This window comes from Dendrobates tinctorius, unplaced genomic scaffold (genome assembly GCF_039654945.1).
Source record: "Dendrobates tinctorius isolate UK_male_01 unplaced genomic scaffold, ASM3965494v1 ptg000056l, whole genome shotgun sequence".
Lineage (NCBI taxonomy): Eukaryota > Metazoa > Chordata > Amphibia > Anura > Dendrobatidae > Dendrobates > Dendrobates tinctorius.
Genome location: NW_027361724.1, coordinates 22,790,871 through 22,815,164, shown reverse-complemented (window position 1 = coordinate 22,815,164; position 24,294 = coordinate 22,790,871). Strand labels below are relative to the sequence as shown.

Here is a 24,294-nt window from a genome sequence, read left to right as displayed (position 1 = left end):
ATATTTGAATAAGAAATTGGTATGTAAAAAGTCAAAAAATACAGACTAATAAAAAACACTGATACATGGCGTGCATTTAGACAAATGTCAAGTCATATCCACTGGGCATAAGTGGAGTTTCCAACAGTGATGACACAAAGGTCAAAAAAGGAATCCACAGTTTACATCATGGAATTATACTGGTAAGTAAAACGAGAAACCACCATACCCATTAATAAACTCAGCTAAGTTTGTTACCAGAAAAATAGAGTCTCCAACACACATTTAGCTTTTTAAATCATCAGCTTTTGCAAAGGGAGTTGGTAACCATCGTTTCTGCTAGGATCTCGAGGTCATGCGACCCGCCTTCACCAATGGGATCAAGGGAGGTGGCGCATGCGCACCACACTGCGTGCGTCATCCAGACACTGCCTAGCCATCAGGCCATCACGGTGCATGTCAGTGAGTGCAGCAATGGGCTGAGGCTCCCGTACACGGGCAGACAACACTAAAATGCCGAAGGATGTCTAGAGACACACACAGCAGATGCATGCACACATCGGTCCCATGGGTTGATTTTTACAATAATTTTATGAAAAAGACATGTAACACAAAAATCCAATATATAGATAAAGTGGAGCAAATAATAAAATAACAAGAACGTCACAATTAAGAGAACATTAGAAAAATTATCAGGATATCACAATACATGGCAATATAGATGATCTGTAGTGCTTCACTTTAAAATCCATGGTATATCATAGAATCATAGAATCGTAGAGTTGGAAGGGACCTCCTGGGCCATCTGGTCCAACCCCCTGCTCAAAGCAGGATTCGCTAAATCATCCCAGTCAGATGTCTGTCCAGGCTCTGTTTGAAGACTTCCATTGAAGGAGAACTCACCACTTCTCATGGCAGCCTGTTCCACTCATTGATTACTCTAACTGTCAAAAAGTTTTTTCTAATATCTAATCTGTGTCTCCTCCCATTCAGTTTCATCCCATTGCTTCTAGTCTTTCCTTGTGCAAATGAGAATAAAGTTGATCCTTCTACAATGTGACAGCCCTTTAGATATTTGTAGACAGCTATTAAGTCTCCTCTCAGTCTTCTCTTTTGCAAACTAAACATTCCCAAATCCTGCAACCTTTCCTCATAAGACAGGGTTTGCAGACCGGTCACCATTCTGGTCACTCTTTTCTGAACTTGCTCCAGTTTGTTGATGTTTTTTTTAAAATGTGGTGCCCAAAACTGGACACAATATTCCAGATGAGGTCTGACCAAAGAGGAGTTGAGGGAAATAATGACTTCACGTGATCTAGACTGTATGCTTCTGATAATACATCCTAGAATTGCATTTGCCTTTTTTGCTGCTGCATCACACTGTTGACTCATATTCAGTCTGTGATCTATTAGTATACCCAAGTCTTTTTCATATGTGCTGTCACTTAGCCCTATTCCTCCCATTCTATATATGCTTTTTTCATTTTTATTGCCCAGATGTAGTACTTTGCATTTCTCCCTGTTAAAAACCATTCTGTTAGTTGCTGCCCACTTCTCCAGTTTATTTAAATCTTTTTGAATCCTCTCTCTCTCTTCTCTAGTATTAGCTATCCCTCCTAGCTTTGTGTCATCAGCAAATTTAATCAGTTTACCCTCAATTCCTTCATCTAAATCGTTGATAAAGATGTTGAACAATACAGGGCCCAGGACAGAGCCCTATGGTACCCCACTTGAGACATTCTTACAACTGGATGTGCAGCCATTTACGACCACTCTTTGGGTCCGATCACTAAGCCAGTTATGAATCCACCTAACAGTTGCCTTGTCCATTCCATACTTAGTCATTTTTTCAATAAGGATTGTATGAGAGACTTTGTCAAATGCTTTGCTGAAGTCAAGATATACTATATCTACAGCATTTCCTTGATCCACCCAATCAGTGATTCCGTCATAGAAGGAAATTAAGTTAGTCTGACATGACTTATTAGTTACAAACCCATGCTGACTCTGTTTAATCACTTCATTCTTATCCAGGTATTGACATACATGTGTTTAATAATTTGTTCAAAGATCTTTCCTGGTATAGAAGTCAGACTCACCGGCCTATAGTTGCCTGGGTCCACCTTCTTCCCCTTTTTGAAGATAGGAACAACATTTGCTCTTCTCCAGTCTTCTGGCACTTCTCCTGTTCTCCAAGAATTTTCAAAGATTATGGAGAGGGGTTCAAAAATTTCTTCTGCTATCTCCTTCAGTACTCTGGGATGTAATTTATCTGGACCTGGAGACTTGAATTCATTTAGGTTAGCTAAGTGTTTCCTCACTATCTTTCTGTTTATAGATATCCTGGATTCTTCTATTCCCTTAATAGGACAGTGAATAACAGTTGATGTTACATTTCCTTTCTGAGAGAAAACAGATGCAAAATAGGAATTTAAAAGTTCAGCCTTCTCAACATCCTGTCTTACCAATTCATCATTTTCATCCTGTAAAAATCCTATAGCATCTTTGACTTTTCTTTTACTTTTGACATATCCCCAAAATCCTTTATTATTGCTTTTGACATCTCTTGCAAGCCTCAATTCATTTTCAGCTTTAGATAATCTGATTTGTGCCCTGCAGGTTCTGCAGACAGCATTATATTCTTCTTTAGATATGCCTCCCTCTTTCCATTTTATAAACATTTTTTTCTTCCTTTTTAGCATGTGCTTAAGTTCTGTGTTCATCCATCCTTGTTTCCTTAAATGCTTCCTATTCTTCCCTCTTTTCGGAAATATGATGAATTCAAAATTGGAGCAAACGTTAGCTCCCAGTGCATCCTGGTTTGCTCTATCTCGTGCTCTTATTTGAAGGCTTTTAGTTAGTTTGTTGAACAGGTTGTACCAAAAGAGGAGTAGTGGGGAGGAATTCAACTCACCAAGTGTGAAAAAATGATCTCAATAAACATGCGGTGCCTGGACACCAGACCAACTTCTGGGCAGTGAATTCAACAATGGGGGAAAAATCCAGCATTCTCTGCAATACAAAAAATGTAAATAAAAATAAAATGGATGGGAGGAGGGAAAAGGGGAAGACACAGTTCTACGTGTTTCGAACGCAATCCCTCTTAGTCCTGTCAGAAAGGCGTAGACCTGTGTCTCCCTCTACTCCTTTTTTTTTTTTGGAGTGTACTTTTTTTTATCTCGCTATTAAAATTCATGTTTTAATACTTTTACTCATTGTCGTGGATGCTGAATTTTCCCCGTTTGTTGCCTAGTATGGGATATGTCAGGCATCCCCTCAATAATTCACTACTTGGATGATTTTCTGTTGGCCGCTCAAATTCTTTGGCTTGTTCAATTTTACTGTTCTCGTTAAGAAAGGTAGATTTTAAAGATAAGACGGAGGGCCCAGCTACGGTGTTGCATTTTCTTGGCAAAGAAATTTGTGCTATAGCAATGGAATGTAAGCTTCCAAACGAAAAATGGTTGGCGGTAGCGGTTTTGAAACAAGCCAAGAAAGTCTGTCTGAGGGAAGTGCAGTTTTTGTTGGGTAAGCTTAATTTTGCTTGCTGCATTATTCCAATGGGCTAAGTGTTTTTCAGACGTTTATCTGAAAACTTGTGTCAGCCCCGTCCCACTTTGTTCCCATTAATCGGGAGATCATGGCCGAGCTGCAGGTTTAGGATTAATTTTTGGAAAAATACAATGGACGTACATTGCAGATGGAAAAGGTGATGTCTAATGATTATTTACAGCTTTACACGGATGTTGTGGGTTCTGCTGGTTTTGGTGCATTCTTTCTAGGGCGTTAGTGTTCCAGGCAGTGTCCTGAGTCATGGTAGGCAGTGAGCTTAGTGAGGAACTTGTTTTTGTTGGAAATCTTTTAAATTGTAGTTACTCTGTATGACAGCAGACTTGTGAATCCTTACATCATGTGTACTGCCACTGTAAGGGTTCTCTGGTGCCTGGAACAGTGATCATGGGACCACAAGTGTGCGATATGCATACTCCTGGACACATTCCGACAAGATTGTTTCCGGCATTGATAAATACACTTGCATTGAGTGAAGCTGCAACCATCTAGTTTGAATGTGGCCAGGAGTGTGCTGACACCGGTGAATCCACACAGCATGCAGTGCATGCAATGTGAGGATTCACAAGTCTGCAACCATATAGAGTGACAGTGACAGCAGACTAGTAGCTTAAGACTGGACAACCCCTGTAACAAAAGTTAACTCATTAGGTGCCAGATGCTTTGATAGCTAATACATCCACATTAGAGAGACAAAATTAAAAATGAACAAAAACGTTTTATTCTGCTATTACGTCATGTGTCCAGCTCAACATGCCAATTTGGTGAATGGTCCTCTTTAAAATGAAAAGTTTAGTTTATATTGAATTGCAATAAAGCTGAAGCTAAACATGCCAAAAAAAACCCCACACTTTGTGTTAGGCGTCAGGTTTCTGCGTCTGCTCTGCAGGAATCCAGAGCCTCACATTCTGCAGTCTCCTGCTGTCTTTCTACTGCAGAGGAGATTACTTTGCAGCAGACCGCTCCAGAGACTAAGTCCCTCTGTGCTCCCACTGGGCATGCTCATGAGACGATCTCCCATTGGAGATCGGGAGTCATGTGCCCAGGTCCTGTTCCAGATCTCATTGGTCCATCTCGGAGATCTGGAAGGTCCCGCACGGCTATAAAAATTAATGAACATGCTGCGTTTTTTTCTGCTAAGCATTTCCGCAATGGAAAAAAACGCACCATTAGGACAACATGTGCGGATTCCATTATGATTACATTGGATGTTTTTCTTAAGCGTTTCTGCAGCAGAAACGCTTGTCTAAAAGCGCTGCGGAAACGCTTAAAAATCGCAACATGGGCACACAGCCTCAAAGAAATTTTTACCTTTTGGATCAATCTGACAGCTGAGACCGCATGGCCATTTCTTAATTACAGCCCTGAGAATCCTTGGAACCAAGGTAATAAATTTGTTGTAAGAATTATAGGGTACTGCAAATTATTAGTGTAGCTTAGTTCCCCAATGAAACCCATCAAGAAGAACCTGTCAGGACCCTCAAGCCTCCCAAACTGCGCTACTGCCATTTACAACCCTAATACCGCAACCTAATCAAGACCTTGATAATTCAGGTAGTAATTCCCAATTTCTAAAGCAACTTTTATTACTATTCAGTTAATTACCTTGGATTAGCCTGAAGTGCTGTCATTTAACCCAGAGTAGATGCTGTAGCCATATTCTTTTGGACAAGAGTGACACTGTAGCATGGTGATGAGGTCTCACTGATTTGGGTGAGGCCACACCATGATGGACTAGTCTCAAGTAATTAGCATATACAGAGGATGGCAATAGCAATTCATTGAAAAATGCAGGATTGGTAGAGTAAGGCTCTAAGTTGCAGTTGGAGTGGTTTGGTTGGCTTGGGTGACTTAACAGGTTCCTTTTTAACCCCTCCACCTCTGTTATAACAGTGCTTTTTTATATAGTTTTGATTTACATCATTTATTGTAATGAGGAAATTGAAAAACAATTCCAAGTGACGTGAAATTGTTAAAGAAAGACATGCAATTATGTTATGTTTAATCAGGGTTTTGTTTTTACCGAGTTTATTCTATGGTTAGAAAGACTCTGATTCATGATTCTTCAAGTTGGTACGATTATGTCAATACAGAACCTCCATGGATTTGTTCAGACATTTATAAAACAATAACAATAATTTTTGGCTTGTGCTGCCATGTTGAGATACCCACAACATTTTTATTTTTCCATTGATAAAACTTTGCGAGGGTTAGTGTTATCCATAGCGAGTTGTTGGTTTCCCTAATACTAATTTGGGATAAATCATTTTGATCTCTTTTTGTTGCACTTTTTTAGGGAGGTGAGTAGGCTGAAAAATTCACCAGTTTTCATATTTTTTTCTCATACTGTGTTTACCAGTCAGGTAAATGAATTTTGTATTTTGATAGCTCAGACTTTCATGGAGGCTGCGGTACCAAATAATTTTATTTTTTAATTTAATTTTAATGAAGCAAAAGAGGGGGTGATTAGAATTTTTACATTTTTCTAATTTTTTTTAAATGTTTAAACATTTTTTTGTTTTATGTTTTAGTCCCCTAAGTGGACTTGGACCTGAAATAGTCTGATCAATTATACTATATATAGTAATACCATAGAATTGCAGTAAATAGTGTAAATCTTGATCTTGGATGGCACTCAGTCTGAATCTGAGCCTCATGGGAATCACCAAAACTATTCTGGGCCCTATGAGAAGGAGCATGTACTTTGTTTGTTGGACATGGCCACATATGGGCCGGAAGGCTACAATTCCCATTGTGCATCACATTATACAAGCCAATCATCACAGAGTTATGATACAATAGAAATAATTTGCCCCTTTCGTCATAAGAAAATAGAGAAACACCATCCCAGAGCTCATTTATCATGTGTCAAGTTATTGACTGAACCATTCAGAATGGACGGAGCGAACCCTTTCATATAATGGGTTTTAAGAAAAAAAATTTTTGCGATCCATCATTCTGTCAGTCTGTCATTTACCGAGATTTAACAAGAAACATTTCTTTCTCTGTTAATTCAAAATTGTAACACTAACTTTATATTATATTGCACTCAGACGTATCACAAAACCTATGTATCCCACATGCAAAGAGTTAGGAATGGCGGAACGCACTAATTAAAATAATAATAAAGTGCATTCGCCGCTCGGGGTCCACCATGCAGTATGTGGTATAACTGCTGCTAAGTGGTGGCAGACAAACAATATGGCGGTATGACGCACACGGGTTAAACTTCACCAGGAGTGCGCAGAGCGGCCTCTGTTCACACACAGAGGTGCCGCAACAAAAAACATACAAAACGCTGAGCCTGTTAGTGACACAGGCTTCTGGTAGATGCACACACGGTATCTGGTCACAGGAGCAGGACCCAAGACAGAGGAGCTGCGTCCCTCTAGATCTACAGTGTGTGCGGCGTCTCTTCTGCAGACGCCAAGGAGGGCTGCAACTGCAGCGCGGCGCAGGACACCGCTGCTTGACGACAAAGCAGAAAGCAAGCGCGATGTTGGACACTAGCGTAGCGGTGCAGTGAGCACAGTGGCTTAAGGCTTGCCACTGACTGGCGCTGACTACTAAACTAATTCCCTATCCACATGCGTATTATCAGAGGGAAGGGGTTTCAAATGAGTCAGTCACCAGAATCATGCATCCGTCACCATTCACACATAGCAAGTATAGTCTATACTAGCGCATGGCGGAACGGCCATGCGCGCTTTTTATAGCCGTGCGGGACCTTCCAGATCTCCGAGATGGACCAATGAGATCTGGAACAGGACCTGGGCACATGACTCCCGATGTCCAATGGGAGATCGTCTCATGAGCATGCCCAGTAGGAGCACAGAGGGACTCTGGAGCAGTCTGCTGCAAAGTAATCTCCTCTGCAGTAGAAAGACAGCAGGAGACCGCAGAATGTGAGGCTCTGGATTCCAGCAGAGCAGATGCAGAAACCTGATGCCTAACATTACCCCCCCTCCTAGGGCCCCCTCCTCTCTGAGCCTTCCAATCCACCACCCTGTGCCCATCAGAGGCATAGGCCTCAGACTCGTCCGAAGGCAAGTCTGATGTCCCGGTAGGTGACATGGAAAACCGGGACACGTGGACGGTATCAGAGGCGGCAAGATCGCCAGGTTTAAGAAGGGACACGTGGGAGACAATGGGAGCGGCAAAACCGCCCAGGGCATAAGTTGAAGTGGGACGCCAAACCTCTCTGGTAGAAAGAGCATCCTTAACATGCTCAGCTAAACCTCTCCAAAACACAGGGATGAGGGCTTTGTCAGACCACTCCAGCTCGGAAGCCAGTGTCCGAAAATGAACGGCATACTGACTAACCGAGAGGGATCCCTGAGTCAAAGCCAGTAGCTGTAGAGAGGTGTCATGCGTGACCCGTGGTCCCAGGAAGACCTGCTTAATAGCTGTTAAAAACTGAGCAGCGGTCTGAACCTCTGGGTCACCACGCTCCCATAGTGGCGTAGCCCACTCCAACGCCTTGCCCGACAGAAGGGAAACAATAAACCCCACCTTGGCCTGCTCCATAGGGAATCGCGCAGCCAGTAACTCCAGCTGGATAGAGCACTGGCTGACGAAACCCCTACAGGAGGCACCATGGCCAGAAAATTTATCAGGCAATGGGAGGCGGGTAACTGTCGGCGCGTGGGAGGACGTGGACATACGAGAAACTGCCTCTGCGATCGCCTGTACAGCAGCCTCCGAAGACTTCGCGCTTTTTATAGCCGTGCGGGACCTTCCAGATCTCCGAGATGGACCAATGAGATGGACCATACATTCAATTGTATTGCAAAAACGCATAGGAAAATGCATGCAAAAAAGCTTAACAAAAGCATCAAAAACGCTTACAAAAGTGCTTCATAAAACGTGTGCGTTTTCCTGGGAAGAGTGTGTGCGTTTCCGCTCAGGAATATTCTGCATGAAAAACGCTACGTGGGTACATAGCCTAAAGCTAATTACTCCTTCAGTGTGCTCTAGAAATCTGGCATAAAAGTTTTTGAAATATATGAAAATTTAGGGAGTTTTGTCAATTTTATACCACCTCTGACAACTTTATGTGGAGCTTAACAGCCTGACAAATTTATTACATTTCTTATTTTGGTGCCTGGTAGCTGAAAAATGCACTAAACTCATTAAGAGGAGCACACCTCTTACTCCATCACTCCCTGAATGAAGACTAGTGCATAAAATGCCTGTCTTTATATATATAATTCAATGATAAAACCATAATAAAACTTTTTTTTTTTATCCTAAAGCTATGTGCACATGGCATCTTTGCGTTACAAACGGAACTGTAGAATTTACTCACGGCAAAAAAGATTCAGGAAAGTTGTTTTTTCAGTAATTTTTTTCAGTGTCTACGCTACCGGTGTCTCTGTTCTATACTTTCAAATATACAGTTAGATCCGGAAATATTTGGACAGTGGCTAAATCTTCCTGATTTGGGCTTTGCATGACACTATTTTTAATATATAAGAACAAAACCGTTGGCACAACCCTGAGAATTGTAGGTGGTGCCCAAGTAGGATCCCAATCCGTGAACTAAATATATATAAACTTGGCACACACCAAAGGTTTCTGATGCAGAAAGGTGATTTTTAATTATACAACAGTACATACATACACAGACGTTTCGGTCTAGGACCTTCATCAATGTACGATATATTGTACTGTGAGATTCTTAGTGACTGGGCTTTGTGAGATAGACCAATCCTGTGAGGAGGCACATGAAGCCGTCCCACTGCGTGGTGGTTTGTGGAGTGTGGACGCAGTATCCGCACTTGGGATTCGCGGCGGATACTGCGTCCACACTCCACAAACCACCACGCAGTGGGACGGCTTCATGTGCCTCCTCACAGGATTGGTCTATCTCACAAAGCCCAGTCACTAAGAATCTCACAGTACAATATATCGTACATTGATGAAGGTCCTAGACCGAAACATCTGTGTATGTATGTACTGTTGTATAATTAAAAATCACCTTTCTGCATCAGAAACCTTTGGTGTGTGCCAAGTTTCTATATATATATTAACTATTTTTAATATAATCCTGTTGTACTGTGCAGTTTCAAGTTTTTGAAGCAGCAGATTTATGTATTTTGAGGATGTGCAAATCGTAGTTAGGACAGTTTGTTTATCGGTTGGTGTTATTATGAGTGCCGTTTTTTGTTAAATTTTTTTGTATGAAATAATTATAGTTACATATGTACTGTTTGATTGTGTTTTATACAGCTCTCCAGATATATTTTCAGTCACATAAATGATTTATAATATCATTGTGGGTTATCTATTGTATCTACTATTGCTCATCGATATCTCCAGTTCCAGCAGGTCCGTGTGCTCGATACATTTGCAAGTTACTGCAGATGGATGGGCTTTGAGTACAAGTCTTTGCAGGTCTGTTTCGCTGTAGTATAAGCTTTTATTGTTGCTAAACTGGTTAGTGTTTGCTACAATTTTATTATTATTATTTCATATAATACTATTTTATTACATAACGCTAATTTTACCCCTTGAAAGTTGTGAGTGTCCATTATTTGGAAAGTTGGATAAAAATGTGGCGAAGACGTTCATTGAATGAAACTGAATTGTAAAAACTTGTCAACGCTTCAGATTCTGAAGAAGATATCCAACCAGAGAAAGTGTCCGAAGATGAGGACCACATAGGTGGCGGGGAGTGTGATTAAGAGAACTCTAAATCCCCCGTCTCACATAGCGAAATCGCTAGCGAGATCGCTGTTGTGTCACCGATTTGTGACGCAACAGCGATCTCGCCTACGATCTCGCTACATGTGACACATAGTGGCGATCGGGACCCTGCTGCGATGTCGCTGATCGTGCTCGAATGTCCTGGGCCATTTTTTGATCACTGGTGTCTCGCTGGCCAGCATGCATCGCTGTGTTTGACAGGGACAACAACGAACGACCTCAATACTACAGGTCTGAGAGACAGGGTCCTAACAACCGTCGTATCGTTTCGTATCGCTGCTGCGTCACTATTGAGATCTGACTGTTTGACAACTCACCAGTGACCTCGTAGCGACGCACCAGCGATCCCTACCAGGTCGCATCGTTGTCGGAATCGCTGGTGCGTCACCAAGTGTGACAGTACCCTAATTCTGAAGCTGGATCTGATGAGGTACAATATCTAGACAACTAGTCCGATGACAGCAATTCAGTCTAAAAACAAAAATGGCATTTCGAACTTGCATCCTTCTGCCCAGGCAGGTAAATTGTCCTCTGCTAACATCAGATAATTATCTAATAACTAGTCACTATTGGAGAAGTTTGAGAAAAATGGAAAGAGATTCTTCCAAAATTATACAATACTGGTGAAAATGTCACTGCGTATGATCAACTTGTCATTTCGAGGTAGGTGCACGTTTATGCAGTATGTACCGAGTAATCCAGCGAAGTACGACATCAAGATATGGACACCGTGTGACAGCAGCCGATCATACGCTCTAAACCTTCAGGTATATACAGGGAAAAAGACTGGAGAGAAACCTGAAAAAATCAGAGTATGAGAGCCGTTTCAGATTTGAAGTATTGACAAAGAGGACAAAATGTGCCATGTAACAACGTTTTTACATTGCACCAACTGGGGTAGCTGACACTAAAACGAAAACTTACAATGTTGGGATCTGCAAGAAAAAGCGAGCCTGAACTGCTACAAGATATCGTTGGTAAAAAGATGTTCATAGTTCAACATTTTACTTTATTGGAGATATGACAGTGGTTTCTTACATTCCCACCCAAAACAAACAGATCATTTTGATGAGCACGATGCACCATGACAATGCAGTAAGTAGTCGAGATATATTAGATTATAATTTTTCTTTCCCTGCACAAGCGAAATTTGATGTGTACTGTCGCCATAAATCTGCTGAGAGGAGCTCAGAAAAAGACAGGTAAGAGTTATACTAATTGAATGAGAGCACTGATTGTTTCTTTGTTAACCCATTGTGCAGCCAATAATAAACAGTGCAACAAAAAGGTTATAGAAGAAAATATTGCTTTTCTTTTATTGAAACCCAAATGCTGAAATCATTTTTAGCCCCAATTCATATGTTTAAGTAAAAAAAAAATTCATGATCACATTTTTTGGCACTAAATGAATACATGAATTGCTTGTAATGTGTTATTTCAGCCCCTACTCAGTGACTTTGTGCCATATAATACATTCCGGTGGTATGGAAAATGTAGCTACATCGGTGTACAACAGCGGGGGGGTGTAGGTATAGAAGCTTTCCGCCTCTCCACCATTTATGACAATTATATACCTGCCTTAAATTTTCTTTGTTCTTGGTGCTTTAAAGGAAAATTTCCAGTTATAGTCCCTTTGGGCTGCAATGCACAATAAACAGAGCTAACCCGTATGGTTTCATCCATCCTTATTGCACTGTAGCGGACGTTCCAGATTAAAGCTCTCTACTTTATAGGGACCTTAAGCCTTATTAAGACTGCCCACTTCTGTGTTTATTACCTTGCTGATAGTTAAAATGTCTGACAATATTGGTGTCAGATGACTCTATTCTCTTCACTGAACATTTATTAGCCTCATCAAAATATATTTCAGCTTTTAGGAAAACCTGAATGTTAAAAGGGTCATATTAAAAACACAAACCAGCGATCAATATTAGCTAGAAATGTATTCCAGATACTACATTATAGAGCAGACACAATGAAGCCATTCTGAACACTATTTTCCTGAACTCAAGTTTGCTTTGTTCCACTTATGACTAAAATGCTCTTAGAAAATTATATTAATATGTAGTCATACAGCTCTGGCAAAAATTAAGAGACCACTGCAAAATTTTCAGTTTGTCTGATTTTTCTCTTTATAGGTATATTTTTCAGCAAAATGTAAATTGTTCTTTTATTCTATAAACTACTGACAGCATGTCTCCGATTTTCCAAGCACTAAATTTTGTATTTATTTTCAGAAAATGAGAAATTGTCAAAATTTTTTAAAAATGCAGTGCTTGCAAATAATGCTAAGAAAACAAGTTCATAATCATTTAGAAACAACAATAATAATGTTTTAACTGAGGAAGAATTCAGAAATCAATATTTTGTGGAATAACCATGATTTTTAATCCCAGCTTTCATGTGTCTTGGCATGCTTTCCACCAGTCTTTCACACTGCTTTTGGGTGACCTTATGCCGCTCCTGGTAAAAAATTGTAAGCAGTTCTTCTTTGTTTGATGGCGTATGACTATCCATCTTCTTCTTGATTACATTCCAGAGGTTTTCAATGGGGTTCAGGTCTGTAGATTGGGCTGGCAATGACAGGGATTTGATGTGGTGGTCCTTCATCCACACATTGATTGACCTAGCTGTGTGGCATGGCACATTGTCCTGCTGGAAAAACCAGTCCTCAGAGTTGGGGAACATTGCCTAAGGGGAAGGAATCAACTGTTTTTCCAGGATAACCTTGTATGCAGCTTGATTCATACGTCTTTCGCACAGATTAACCTGCCCAATTCAAGCCTTGCTGAAGCATCCCCAGATCAGCACCGATCCTCCACCAAATTTCACAGTGGGTGCAAGACACTGTGGCTTGTACGCTTCTCCAGGTCTCCGTCTAACTATTAGACAACCAGGTGATGGGCAAAGCTGAAAATTAGACTCATCAGAGAAGATTACCTTACTCCAGTCCTCTAAGGTCCAATCCTTATGGTCTTTGGAAAACGTCAGCCTGGCTCTCCTTTGCTTTTCATTGATGAAAGGCTTTTTTCTACTTTTACATGACTCGAGCCCTGCCTCTAGGAACCTGTTGTGAACTGTTCTTGCCGTGCACGTCACCCCAGCTGCCATTTGCCATTCCTTTTGTAGGCTACTTGATGTCATCCAGCGGTTGCTGAGTGACATTCGAATAAGATGACGGTCATCCCGGTCAGTGGAGAGTCGTTTTCACCCTCTGCTGATCTGGAGCTTTGCTGTCTCCATTGTCTATTGCTTGACCTTGTTGTAATGGACTACCATCTTAGAAATTTTAAGAATGAAGGCAACCTGAATCTTGTGTTTTGCTAACCCTTAAGGGCAATCCCACTACCACAAATACTGTGCTTTGTGTTACCACTTTGTTTCGTTTCCTGTTTTTGCTCAGAGGACCGTGTTTATTTCGAATAAGATGACGGTCAATGGAGAGTCATTTTCGCCCTCTGCCGGTCTGTAGCATTGTTGTCCCTAATGTCTGCTGCTTGACCTTGTGGTAATGAACTGCTGTCTTAGAAATTTTAAGGATGGAGGCAACATGACACTCATTGTATCCCTCTGCTAGTAAAGCCAGAATTGAGCCCTTCTTTTCCTCACTCAAGACTTTTCTTTTTAACTCCTTTGGCATGATTAAAAGTTATTTTTTCATTCCTATTATTGCAAGAGGATTGTGAACACCACTGCAGGGTTTTTATACTTTCCTTCGTTAAATAAGATTTGGTTCAGGTGATCACCTAATCAGAAGCACATTAACTAGAATGAGGTGTACTCTGGTTGGAAGTCAACTGACACTGGAATGGAATGACTGTCAGACATGTAGAGAAGCAGATTTTTTATAAAACTGTACAGTGGTCTCTTAATTTTTGCCAGAGCTGTATTTTAGGCAACGATGAATGGCCTGCTGTAAGACTTAATGGGGGTTGCCTCCTTAAGACTGCCCATTTTCATGTGCCCCATTGTGGCACAGAAGTGGAAACCTATTGATAAAGTCACCAAAAAGAGCAAATACAATCCAAAATATACAGTATTTGCTTGCTACCAGTTCAGTTATTGCATGAGCACTGCTGCTCCATTTAAAGTTTGTGAGACTGATAAAGAAAGTCGAGTATTGATCCACATTCATCCACTCAATGCCGACTTTTATTCCCCATTGACTTGCATTGGGGTTGAGTTTCGGACGAAACTCCGACTTTTTTTGCCCTAGTCGGACCAGTTTCATCCGACTCAAATTTTGTTTCATGAAACCCGATTCGACCAAAGTTGCTCAACTCTACCCTTCAGAGATTAAAAAATAAAGTAAAAATAAAGGTTTTAAGGAAATATAATAAAAAATAGAACATTTCTAGTTATCCTGCTTTTGCCAGTTTAAAAATAAAGAAAATAATATTTTATTAAAAAGATAAACATATTTGCTATCACAAAATACATAAAAGTCTATTCATATTAATGGAAATCTGTCAGTAGCATTAACCCTCCTAAGCCTTCTATCTGGTCCTAGAAAGATGAATACAATGATACTTTGATATTTATGATTTCATATCTTATTCCAATGAAATCTGTGACGCTAGTCATTACTGACGGACAAACCGTGAGGTAGAGAAGTCAGACGCTCCGGGGTCAGTAGCAAGAGAGCATGTAGAAAACCAAGGGAAAAGATAAAGACATAAGTCAGGTCACAATCTGGGGTCAAAATATCAGGAGATAGCAGATTAAGGCAAAAGGACGAGACAAAGGGATAGTCAGAACACAGTCCAAGGGTCAGGCAGCGAAAGATCAGAAATCAGAAGAACAGAATCAGGCTGTTAGGAACGGTGGAACGCACTAAATAAAAATAATAATAAAGTGCGTTCGCCGCTCAGGGTCCACTGTGCAGTAGATGATATGACTGCTGCTAAGTGGTGGCAGGCAAGCTATATGGTGGAAATGCACACATGGGTTAAACGTCACCCAGGTGCACAGAGCAATCTCTGTTAAGTCACAGAGGTGCCAACAAAGACAAACACAATAAGGCTGAGCCTGTTTGAGTCACAGTACTCAGAGTAAATGCACAAACAGTATCTGGTCACAGGAGCAGAGCCAAAGACAGCAGAACTGCGTCCGTCTAGACCTACCGTGCGTGCGACGTTGCAACTGCGGACATCAAGGAGTGCTGCAACTGCAGCGCGGTGTAGGACACTGCCGCTAGACGACAAAGCTAGTACGCAAGCACAATGTTGGACACTAGCAACTGTGGATGATGTAGTAGTGGTGCGCTGGCGCTGACTCTAAGCTTAGTCCCTGTCCACATACGTAATAACAGAGGGAAGGGGTTTCAAATGAGTCATTCACCAGAATCATACATCCATCATCATTCACACAGTAGCAACTAGAGACTATACTAGCGCATGGTGGAACGGCCATGCATGCGTTTTATAGCAGCCAGGACCTTCCGGAAGCTTCCAGATCTCCAAGATGGACCAATGAGATCTGGAGCAGGACCTGAGCACATGACTCCCGATCTCCAATGGGAAATCGTCTCATGAGCATGCTCAGTAGGAGGACAGAGGGACTTAGCCCCTGGAGAGATTTGCTGCAAGTCAATCTCCTCTGCGGTAGATAAACAGCAAGAGACCGCAGAATGTAAGGGTCTGGATTCCTGCAGAGCAGATGCAGAAACCTGACGCCTAAAGCCCCCGTTACACACTGCGATATCGCTAGCAATATCGCTGTAAAGTCATCGATTTTGTGATGTTGCAGCGATATTGCTAGCGATATCGCTACATGTGATACTTACCTCCGACCGGCTCCACAGCTGGTTATCGCTGATCGCGCGAGAAGCTGCTGGATCATTCCTCGTTGGCCACTTCCTGCGGCGCTTCCTGCTGTGACGACGAGCAATGCGTAGAGCCGGGCGGGAGGACGCAGGATCGCCGCGTCTGACAGGTAAGTAGCGATCCCCGTCCCCAGCGATGTCGCTAGTGAGATCTGCCTGTGTGGCAGCTCACTAGCGACCACTTAACGATGCACCAGCGATCCTGACCGCGTCATATCGCTGGTCGGGATCGCTGGTCTATCGGTAGGTGTAACGGTACCCTAACACAGGCAAACACCCACAGGGAAGCACAATCAATGTCTGGCAGGGAACAGAGGCAAACAGCTCAGTTAAATATATTAGGCAAGCTTTACAACAGAGAACACCTGGAGAAAATCCCTGACCTCCCAGTCCCAGATTAGACAGCCGAGCTGTCAAGCAAAGCACCTACAGCTCAGCAAGCCAATCACAAGTTTGGACAGCCGAGCTATCAATCAAAATACTGACAACTCAACATGACCCAGTTTCCATAGGACAGCAAAACACTCACTGAGCGGTGGAATCTTGACAACATCCATGTTTTTCTTATATGTAAATTGGCTGTTCCAGGTTATAGGGCGGACACTGAGAATCCACCTCTAGGGATTATTTTTAATAAAATGGGGAGTTACCAGAGTGAGACATGTAACTAACACAAAACAGTAGAACTGAACTTAGTCTTATTGCTAGCACATTGTTTTGTAGATCTTATAGCTCTGCTGTACTGCAACAATACTGCAACCTTTTCTGCCTGTGAGATGGAAGCTGAAGCTGAGAGGAACCTGCAGATGTGTCAGTTATAAATCAGCTATTTGTCACACACAGCTCTGCAAGTGAGATCAGGAGTGCAAAGAGCAGCCAGAATACAGCATCATGGCATGGTTCAAAGGTGTCCGACAAGGCTGCAACCTGTCACCATTTCTCTTCAATTCATTCAGAAACTATTTTCAGGAAGGCTGGACTTGCCAAAAGAGAAGAAGAAATCAAAATTGCTGGACGAATCATCAACAATCTTAAACATGCAGACAATACTACATTGATAGCAACAAGCGTAGATGGAATAATAATAATAACAATTTTATTTCTATAGCACCAACATATTCCGGAGCACTTTACGTTATAGAGGGGACTTCTACAGACAAAAGACATTACAGCATAGCATAGCAATAAACACATATATCAAATCAGATACTAAGAGGAATGAGGGCCCTGCTCGTAAGCTTACAATCTATAAGGAAAAAGGGGAGACACGAAAGGTGGATGGTAACAATTGCTTTTATTGTTTTTATTGTTTGGACCATCCCTAGTGTAAGAATCGTGTGTTCATGTTGCTGCTTGAACCAGTTAACAGTCTAAATATGTAACAGTACAGACACAGAGGGCTATTAAATGCAAAAAGCATGTGAGAACATGATGCGAGGAATCTGGTTACGGTAAAAAATTTTGAAATGAGCCACACAGGAATATTTAGGTTAATGCGTTGAGGCAATAGGCCAAGCTGAACAAATGCACTTTTAAGGCACGCTTGAAACTATGGGGATTGGGGATTAATCCCACTAGCCTGGGTAGTGCATTCCAAAGAATTGGCGTGGCACATGAAAAGTCTTGGAGACGGGAGTGGGAGGTTCTGATTAATGAGGATGTTAACCTCAGGTCATTAGCAGAACGGAGGGCACGGGTAGGGTGGTAGGCTGAGATGAGGGAGGAGATGTAAGGTGGTGCTGAGCCATGGAGAGCTTTGTGGGTGAGGGTAATAAGTTTATACTGAATTCTGGAATGGATGGGTAGCCAGTGTAAGGACTGGCACAAGGTAGAGGCATCGGTATAAAGATTGGTGAGGAATATGATTCTAGCTGCAGCGTTCAGGACAGATTGGAGAGGGGAGGGTTTGGTAAGAGGGAGACCGATTAGTAGAGAGTTACAATAGTCCAGACGAGAATGAATAAGAGAAACAATAAGAGTTTTTGTAGAGTCGAAAGTAACAAAGGGTCGAATTTTTGAAATGTTTTTGAGGTGCAGAAGATTTATTACAGAGTGTCAACATGGAAAGCTCGAACATGTAACTGCTTCTCAATACAAGGAAGACAAAGATATTGACTACTGCCTGGTACAACTGGGACACATTTGAGATGGATGGCAATGAACTGGAAGTTGTAAAGGACTTCAGCCTACTCGGATCAATGTTCACTCAAGATTCAGTGACAATGCCAGAAGTCAATAGGAGAATAGTTATGGGTAAATCAATAGTGAAGTCACTGGCTGGACAAGGTCTTCAAATCGAGGAACATTTCAATGGCGACAAAGACACAGCTCGTACATAGTTTGTTTTTGTTATATTGTAGTAGCGTATGGAGACAAAACCTGGTTGATAAAGAAACAAGATAGAAGAATCAACACCTTCAAAATGTGGTGCTGGAGAAGGATGTTATCTATACTATGGATGGCAAGGAAAATAAACAAATCATTTTTGGAACAAATCAAGCCTGACAAGTCACTTAAAGCAAGGATTGCAACTTGCCTACTTTGGACACATCATACGAAGAGAGCAATCACTGGAGAAGGACATCATGACCGGAAGAATTGAAGAAACAGGGCGAAGAGGACGACCAGCAACCTGATGGCTTGATACAATCAAGATAACGATGGACCCTGGTGGTCCTATCTAGGCTTACACATGATCGATCTTCCTACAGATCATTCGTACATCAAGTCTCCATTGCTCAAAATCGAGCCAAAGGCCGGTAAATAATAAAATATATTCCAAAATGACTTTATTAAAAATGTCAACTCGTCATACCCAAAAAAAAGAGTTCACACAGCTCAACAGAAAAATTAAAACGGTTACAGTTCAAAGAAAATGGTATCACAAACCAAATGTATATTTTTTACAAGTTCCCAATTTTTTTAATCATTGAAATAAATAAACTAAACTAAGCAACTTTGATATGGCCATAATTGTACTGACAGTAAAAGCAAAATAAAAATAAAAAGAGGGAAACGTGTACTTTTTCAGCATGGAAAATAACCATGGAAAATAAGAAAAGTTCTAGCACTTGGCAGAAGGGGAGAAAATAAATGAAACCGCAAAAATGAAAATTGTCGGTGGCCAATATCTCCTATTTGATGTTGGTTGCACACAACATCTCATTCCCTGGGTCAGCTCAGATTTGATGATTAGAAAAAAAAATGTCAAGTTTTGTAAGAATTGTATCCTTTCATAGATTAATGCCATAGTCAGTGCTCATTACTTTACAAATCCCAAAACATAGGCATGCATTTCTATGTTTGCCCCAGTGGCAACTGTGAAAAGGACAATAATGCCATCAATAATTCATCTGATTGGCTATTCTTAGTTGAAAAAAAAAACACGTTCATGGCAAAGACTAATTTGACCAGGAGTGGAAAAATTCTTTCCTAACCACTATAGGCAACACACACTCTGTGCACAACTGTAACATTTTAATTTTCTTATGAAACTTATGAGAATATTCATTTATTAACACAAATAATGAAACTATAATTGCAAGTATTGTAAGGCAATATAGGGCATTAATAACAAATCATTACTTAACTCGTTTTCAACAAACAATATCTTTATCACCTATCGACTGGTAGGATCCGACTTCTAGAGTCCACAGATTGGGGCAGTTTAATCTCCATTAGAATGAAGCGGCACTGTGCCTTCTTGAGTGCCGTTCAATTTATTCACTATGGGGCTGCCAAGTGCTATGCTTGGATTTACCAGCTACCAGGTAGAGAATGAATGGAATCAAGATCTGCTACAGTTGAAACCAGAAGTTTACATACACTATGTAAAAAGACTAGTGTTGAGCGATACCATCCAATATCGTGAAGTATCGGATCAGATTGGATCGGACCGATACCCAAAAAGTATCGGGTATCGCCGATTCCAATACCGGAAACCCATGCAAGTCAATGGGGCACAAATATCGGAATTAAAAATAAACCCTTTCTTTACTTGCACATCCAGTTCGTGAGGGGGGAAGAGTGTGGGCGGTGCGTGGGCGGACACTGTGTGTGTCTGTGTGTGCGGGCGGGGTCTGTACGGGCCTCTCGGGGGTCTGTGCGGGCCTGCCGGGGGTCTGTGAGGGCCTGCCGAGGGTCTGTGCAGGCCTGCCGGGGGTCTGTGCGGGCTTGCCGGGGGTCTGTGCGGGCCTGCCGGGGGTTGTGTGTGTGTGCAGGCATCGTCCGATGGGACTACAAGTCCCATCGGGCTATGCCTGCTACAATGACAGTGATTGACACATTAGCCAATGATGGGACAGTAGTAGTCCCATCATCCGTCTAATGTGTTGAATGTAAAAAAAAGAAAAAAAAAACATATATACTACATACATACATACTACATATATACTACATTCATACAACATACATACTACATACATACTTCATATATACTACATTCATACAACATACATACATACTACATACATACTACATATATACTACATTCATATAACATACATACATACTACATACATACTACATACAGTGGGGCAAAAAAGTATTTAGTCAGTCAGCAATAGTGCAAGTTCCACCACTTAAAAAGATGAGAGGCGTCTGTAATTTACATCATAGGTAGACCTCAACTATGGGAGACAAACTGAGAAAAAAAAATCCAGAAAATCACATTGTCTGTTTTTTTTTCATTTTATTTGCATATTATGGTGGAAAATAAGTATTTGGTCAGAAACAAGCAATCAAGATTTCTGGCTCTCACAGACCTGTAACTTCTTCTATAAGAGTCTCCTCTTTCCTCCACTCATTACCTGTAGTAATGGCACCTGTTTAAACTTGTTATCAGTATAAAAAGACACCTGTGCACACCCTCAAACAGTCTGACTCCAAACTCCACTATGGTGAAGACCAAAGAGCTGTCAAAGGACACCAGAAACAAAATTGTAGCCCTGCACCAGGCTGGGAAGACTGAATCTGCAATAGCCAACCAGCTTGGAGTGAAGAAATCAACTGTGGGAGCAATAATTAGAAAATGGAAGACATACAAGACCACTGATAATCTCCCTCGATCTGGTGCTCCACGCAAAATCCCACCCCGTGGGGTCAGAATGATCACAAGAACGGTGAGCAAAAATCCCAGAACCACGCGGGGGGACCTAGTGAATGAACTGCAGAGAGCTGGGACCAATGTAACAAGGCCTACCATAAGTAACACACTACGCCACCATGGACTCAGATCCTGCAGTGCCAGACATGTCCCACTGCTTAAGCCTGTACATGTCCGGTCCCGTCTGAAGTTTGCTAGAGAGCATTTGGATGATCCAGAGGAGTTTTGGGAGAATGTCCTATGGTCTGATGAAACCAAACTGGAACTGTTTGGTAGAAACACAACTTGTCGTGTTTGGAGGAAAAAGAATACTGAGTTGCATCCATCAAACACCATACCTACTGTAAAGCATGGTGGTGGAAACATCATGCTTTGGGGCTGTTTCTCTGCAAAGGGGCCAGGACGACTGATCCGGGTACATGAAAGAATGAATGGGGCCATGTATCGTGAGATTTTGAGTGCAAACCTCCTTCCATCAGCAAGGGCATTGATGATGAAGCGTGGCTGGGTCTTTCAACATGACAATGATCCAAAGCACACCGCCAGGGCAACGAAGGAGTGGCTTCGTAAGAAGCATTTCAAGGTCCTGGAGTGGCCTAGCCAGTCTCCAGATCTCAACCCTATAGAAAACCTTTGGAGGGAGTTGAAAGTCCGTGTTGCCAAGCGAAAAGCCAAAAACATCACTGCTCTAGAGGAGATCTGCATGGAGGAATGGGCCAACATACCAACAACAGTGTGTGGCAACCTTGTGAAGACTTACAGAAAACGTTTGACCTCTGTCATTGCCAACAAAGGATATATCACAAAGTATTGAGATGAAATTTTGTTTCTGACCAATTACTTATTTTCCACCATAATATGCAAATAAAATGAAAAAAAAACAGACAATGTGATTTTCTGGATTTTTTTTTCTCAGTTTGTCTCCCATAGTTGAGGTCTACCTATGATGTAAATTACAGACGCCTCTCATCTTTTTAAGTGGTGGAACTTGCACTATTGCTGACTGACTAAATACTTTTTTGCCCCACTGTATATACTACATTCATAAAACATACATACATACTACATACGTACTTCATATATACTACATTCATACAACATACATACTACATACATACTACATATATACTACATTCATACAACATACATACATACTACATACATACTATATACACTCACTGGCCACTTTATTAGGTACACCTGTCCAACTGTGTGTTAAGACTTAATTTCTAATCAGCCAATCACATGGCGGCAACTCAGTGCATTTAGGCATGTAGACATGGTCAAGACAATCTCCTGCAGTTCAAACCGAGCATCAGTATTGGGAAGAAAGGTGATTTGAGTGCCTTTGAACGTGTCATGATTGTTGGTGCCAGAAGGGCTGGTCTGAGTATTTCAGAAACTGCTGATCTACTGGGATTTTCACGCACAACCATCTCTAGGGTTTACAGAGAATGGTCCGAAAAAGAAAAAAAATCCAGTGAACGGCAGTTCTGTGGCCGGAAATGCCTTGTTGATGCCAGAGGTCAGAGGAGAATGGGCAGACTGGTTCGAGCTGATAGAAAGGCAACAGTGACTCAAATTGCCACCCGTTACAACCAAGGTAGGCAGAAGAGCATCTCTGAACGCACAGTGCGTCGAACTTTGAGGCAGATGGGCTACAGCAGCAGAAGACCACACTGGGTACCACTCCTCTCAGCTAAGAACAGGAAACTGAGGCTACAATTTGCACAAGCTCATCGAAATTGGACAGTAGAAGATTGGAAAAACGTTGCCTGGTCTGATGAGTCTCGATTTCTGCTGCGACATTCGGATGGTAGGGTCAGAATTTGGCGTAAACAACATGAAAGCATGGATCCATCCTGCCTTGTATCAACGGTTCAGGCTGGTGGTGGTGGTGTCATGGTGTGGGGAATTTTTTCTTGGCACTCTTTGGGCCCCTTGGTACCAATTGAGCATCGTTGCAACGCCACAGCCTACCTGAGTATTGTTGCTGACCATGTCCATCCCTTTATGACCACAATGTACCCAACATCTCATGGCTACTTTCAGCAGGATAATGCGCCATGTCATAAAGCTCGAATCATCTCAGATTGGTTTCTTGAACATGACAATGAGTTCACTGTACTCAAATGGCCTCCTCAGTCACCAGATCTCAATCCAATAGAGCATCTTTGGGATGTGGTGGAACGGGAGATTCGCATCAGGGATGTGCAGCCGACAAATCTGCGCCAACTGTGTGATGCCATCATGTCAATATGGTCCAAAATCTCTGAGGAATGCTTCCAGCACCTTGTTGAATCTCTGCCACGAAGAATTGAGGCAGTTCTGAAGGCAAAAGGGGGTCCAACCCCTTACTAGCATGGTGTACCTAATAAAGTGGCCAGTGAGTGTATATACTACATTCATACAACATACATACATAGTACATACTACATACATACTACAGACATACAACATACATAAAACATGCTACAGACATACAACATACATACTACATACATACATACTACATACTGTACATGCTACATATATACAGTTGTGGCCAAAAGTATTGACACCCCTGCAATTCTGTCAGATAATACTCAGTTTATTCCTGAAAATTATTGCAAACACAAATTCTTTGGTATTATTATCTTCATTTAATTTGTCTTAAATGAAAAAACACAAAAAGAATTGTCCTAAAGCCAAATTGGATATAATTCCACACCAAACATAAAAAGAGGGTGGACAAAAGTATTGGCACTGTTCGAAAAATCATGTGATGCTTCTCTAATTTGTGTAATTAACAGCACCTGTGACTTACCTGTGGCACCTAACAGGTGTTGGCAATAACTAAATCACACTTGCAGCCAGTTGACATGGATTAAAGTTGACTCAACCTCTGTCCTGTGTCCTTGTGTGTACCACACTGAGCATGGAGAAAAGAAAGAAGACCAAAGAACTGTCTGAGGACTTGAGAAACCAAATTGTGAGGAAGCATGAGCAATCTCAAGGCTACAAGTCCATCTCCAAAGACCTGAATGTTCCTGTGTCTACCGTGCGCAGTGTCATCAAGAAGTTTAAAGCCCATGGCACTGTGGCTAACCTCCCTAGATGTGGACGGAAA

At 41.7% G+C, this 24,294-nt stretch overlaps 1 long non-coding RNA gene across 2 annotated transcripts in view; it reads left to right on the top strand.

Annotated features, from left to right (window-relative positions):
• Positions 1 to 24,294, top strand: part of LOC141091844 (uncharacterized) — a 243,768-nt gene that overhangs the window by 170,456 nt on the left and 49,018 nt on the right. The gene's annotated exons all lie outside the window — the stretch shown is intronic.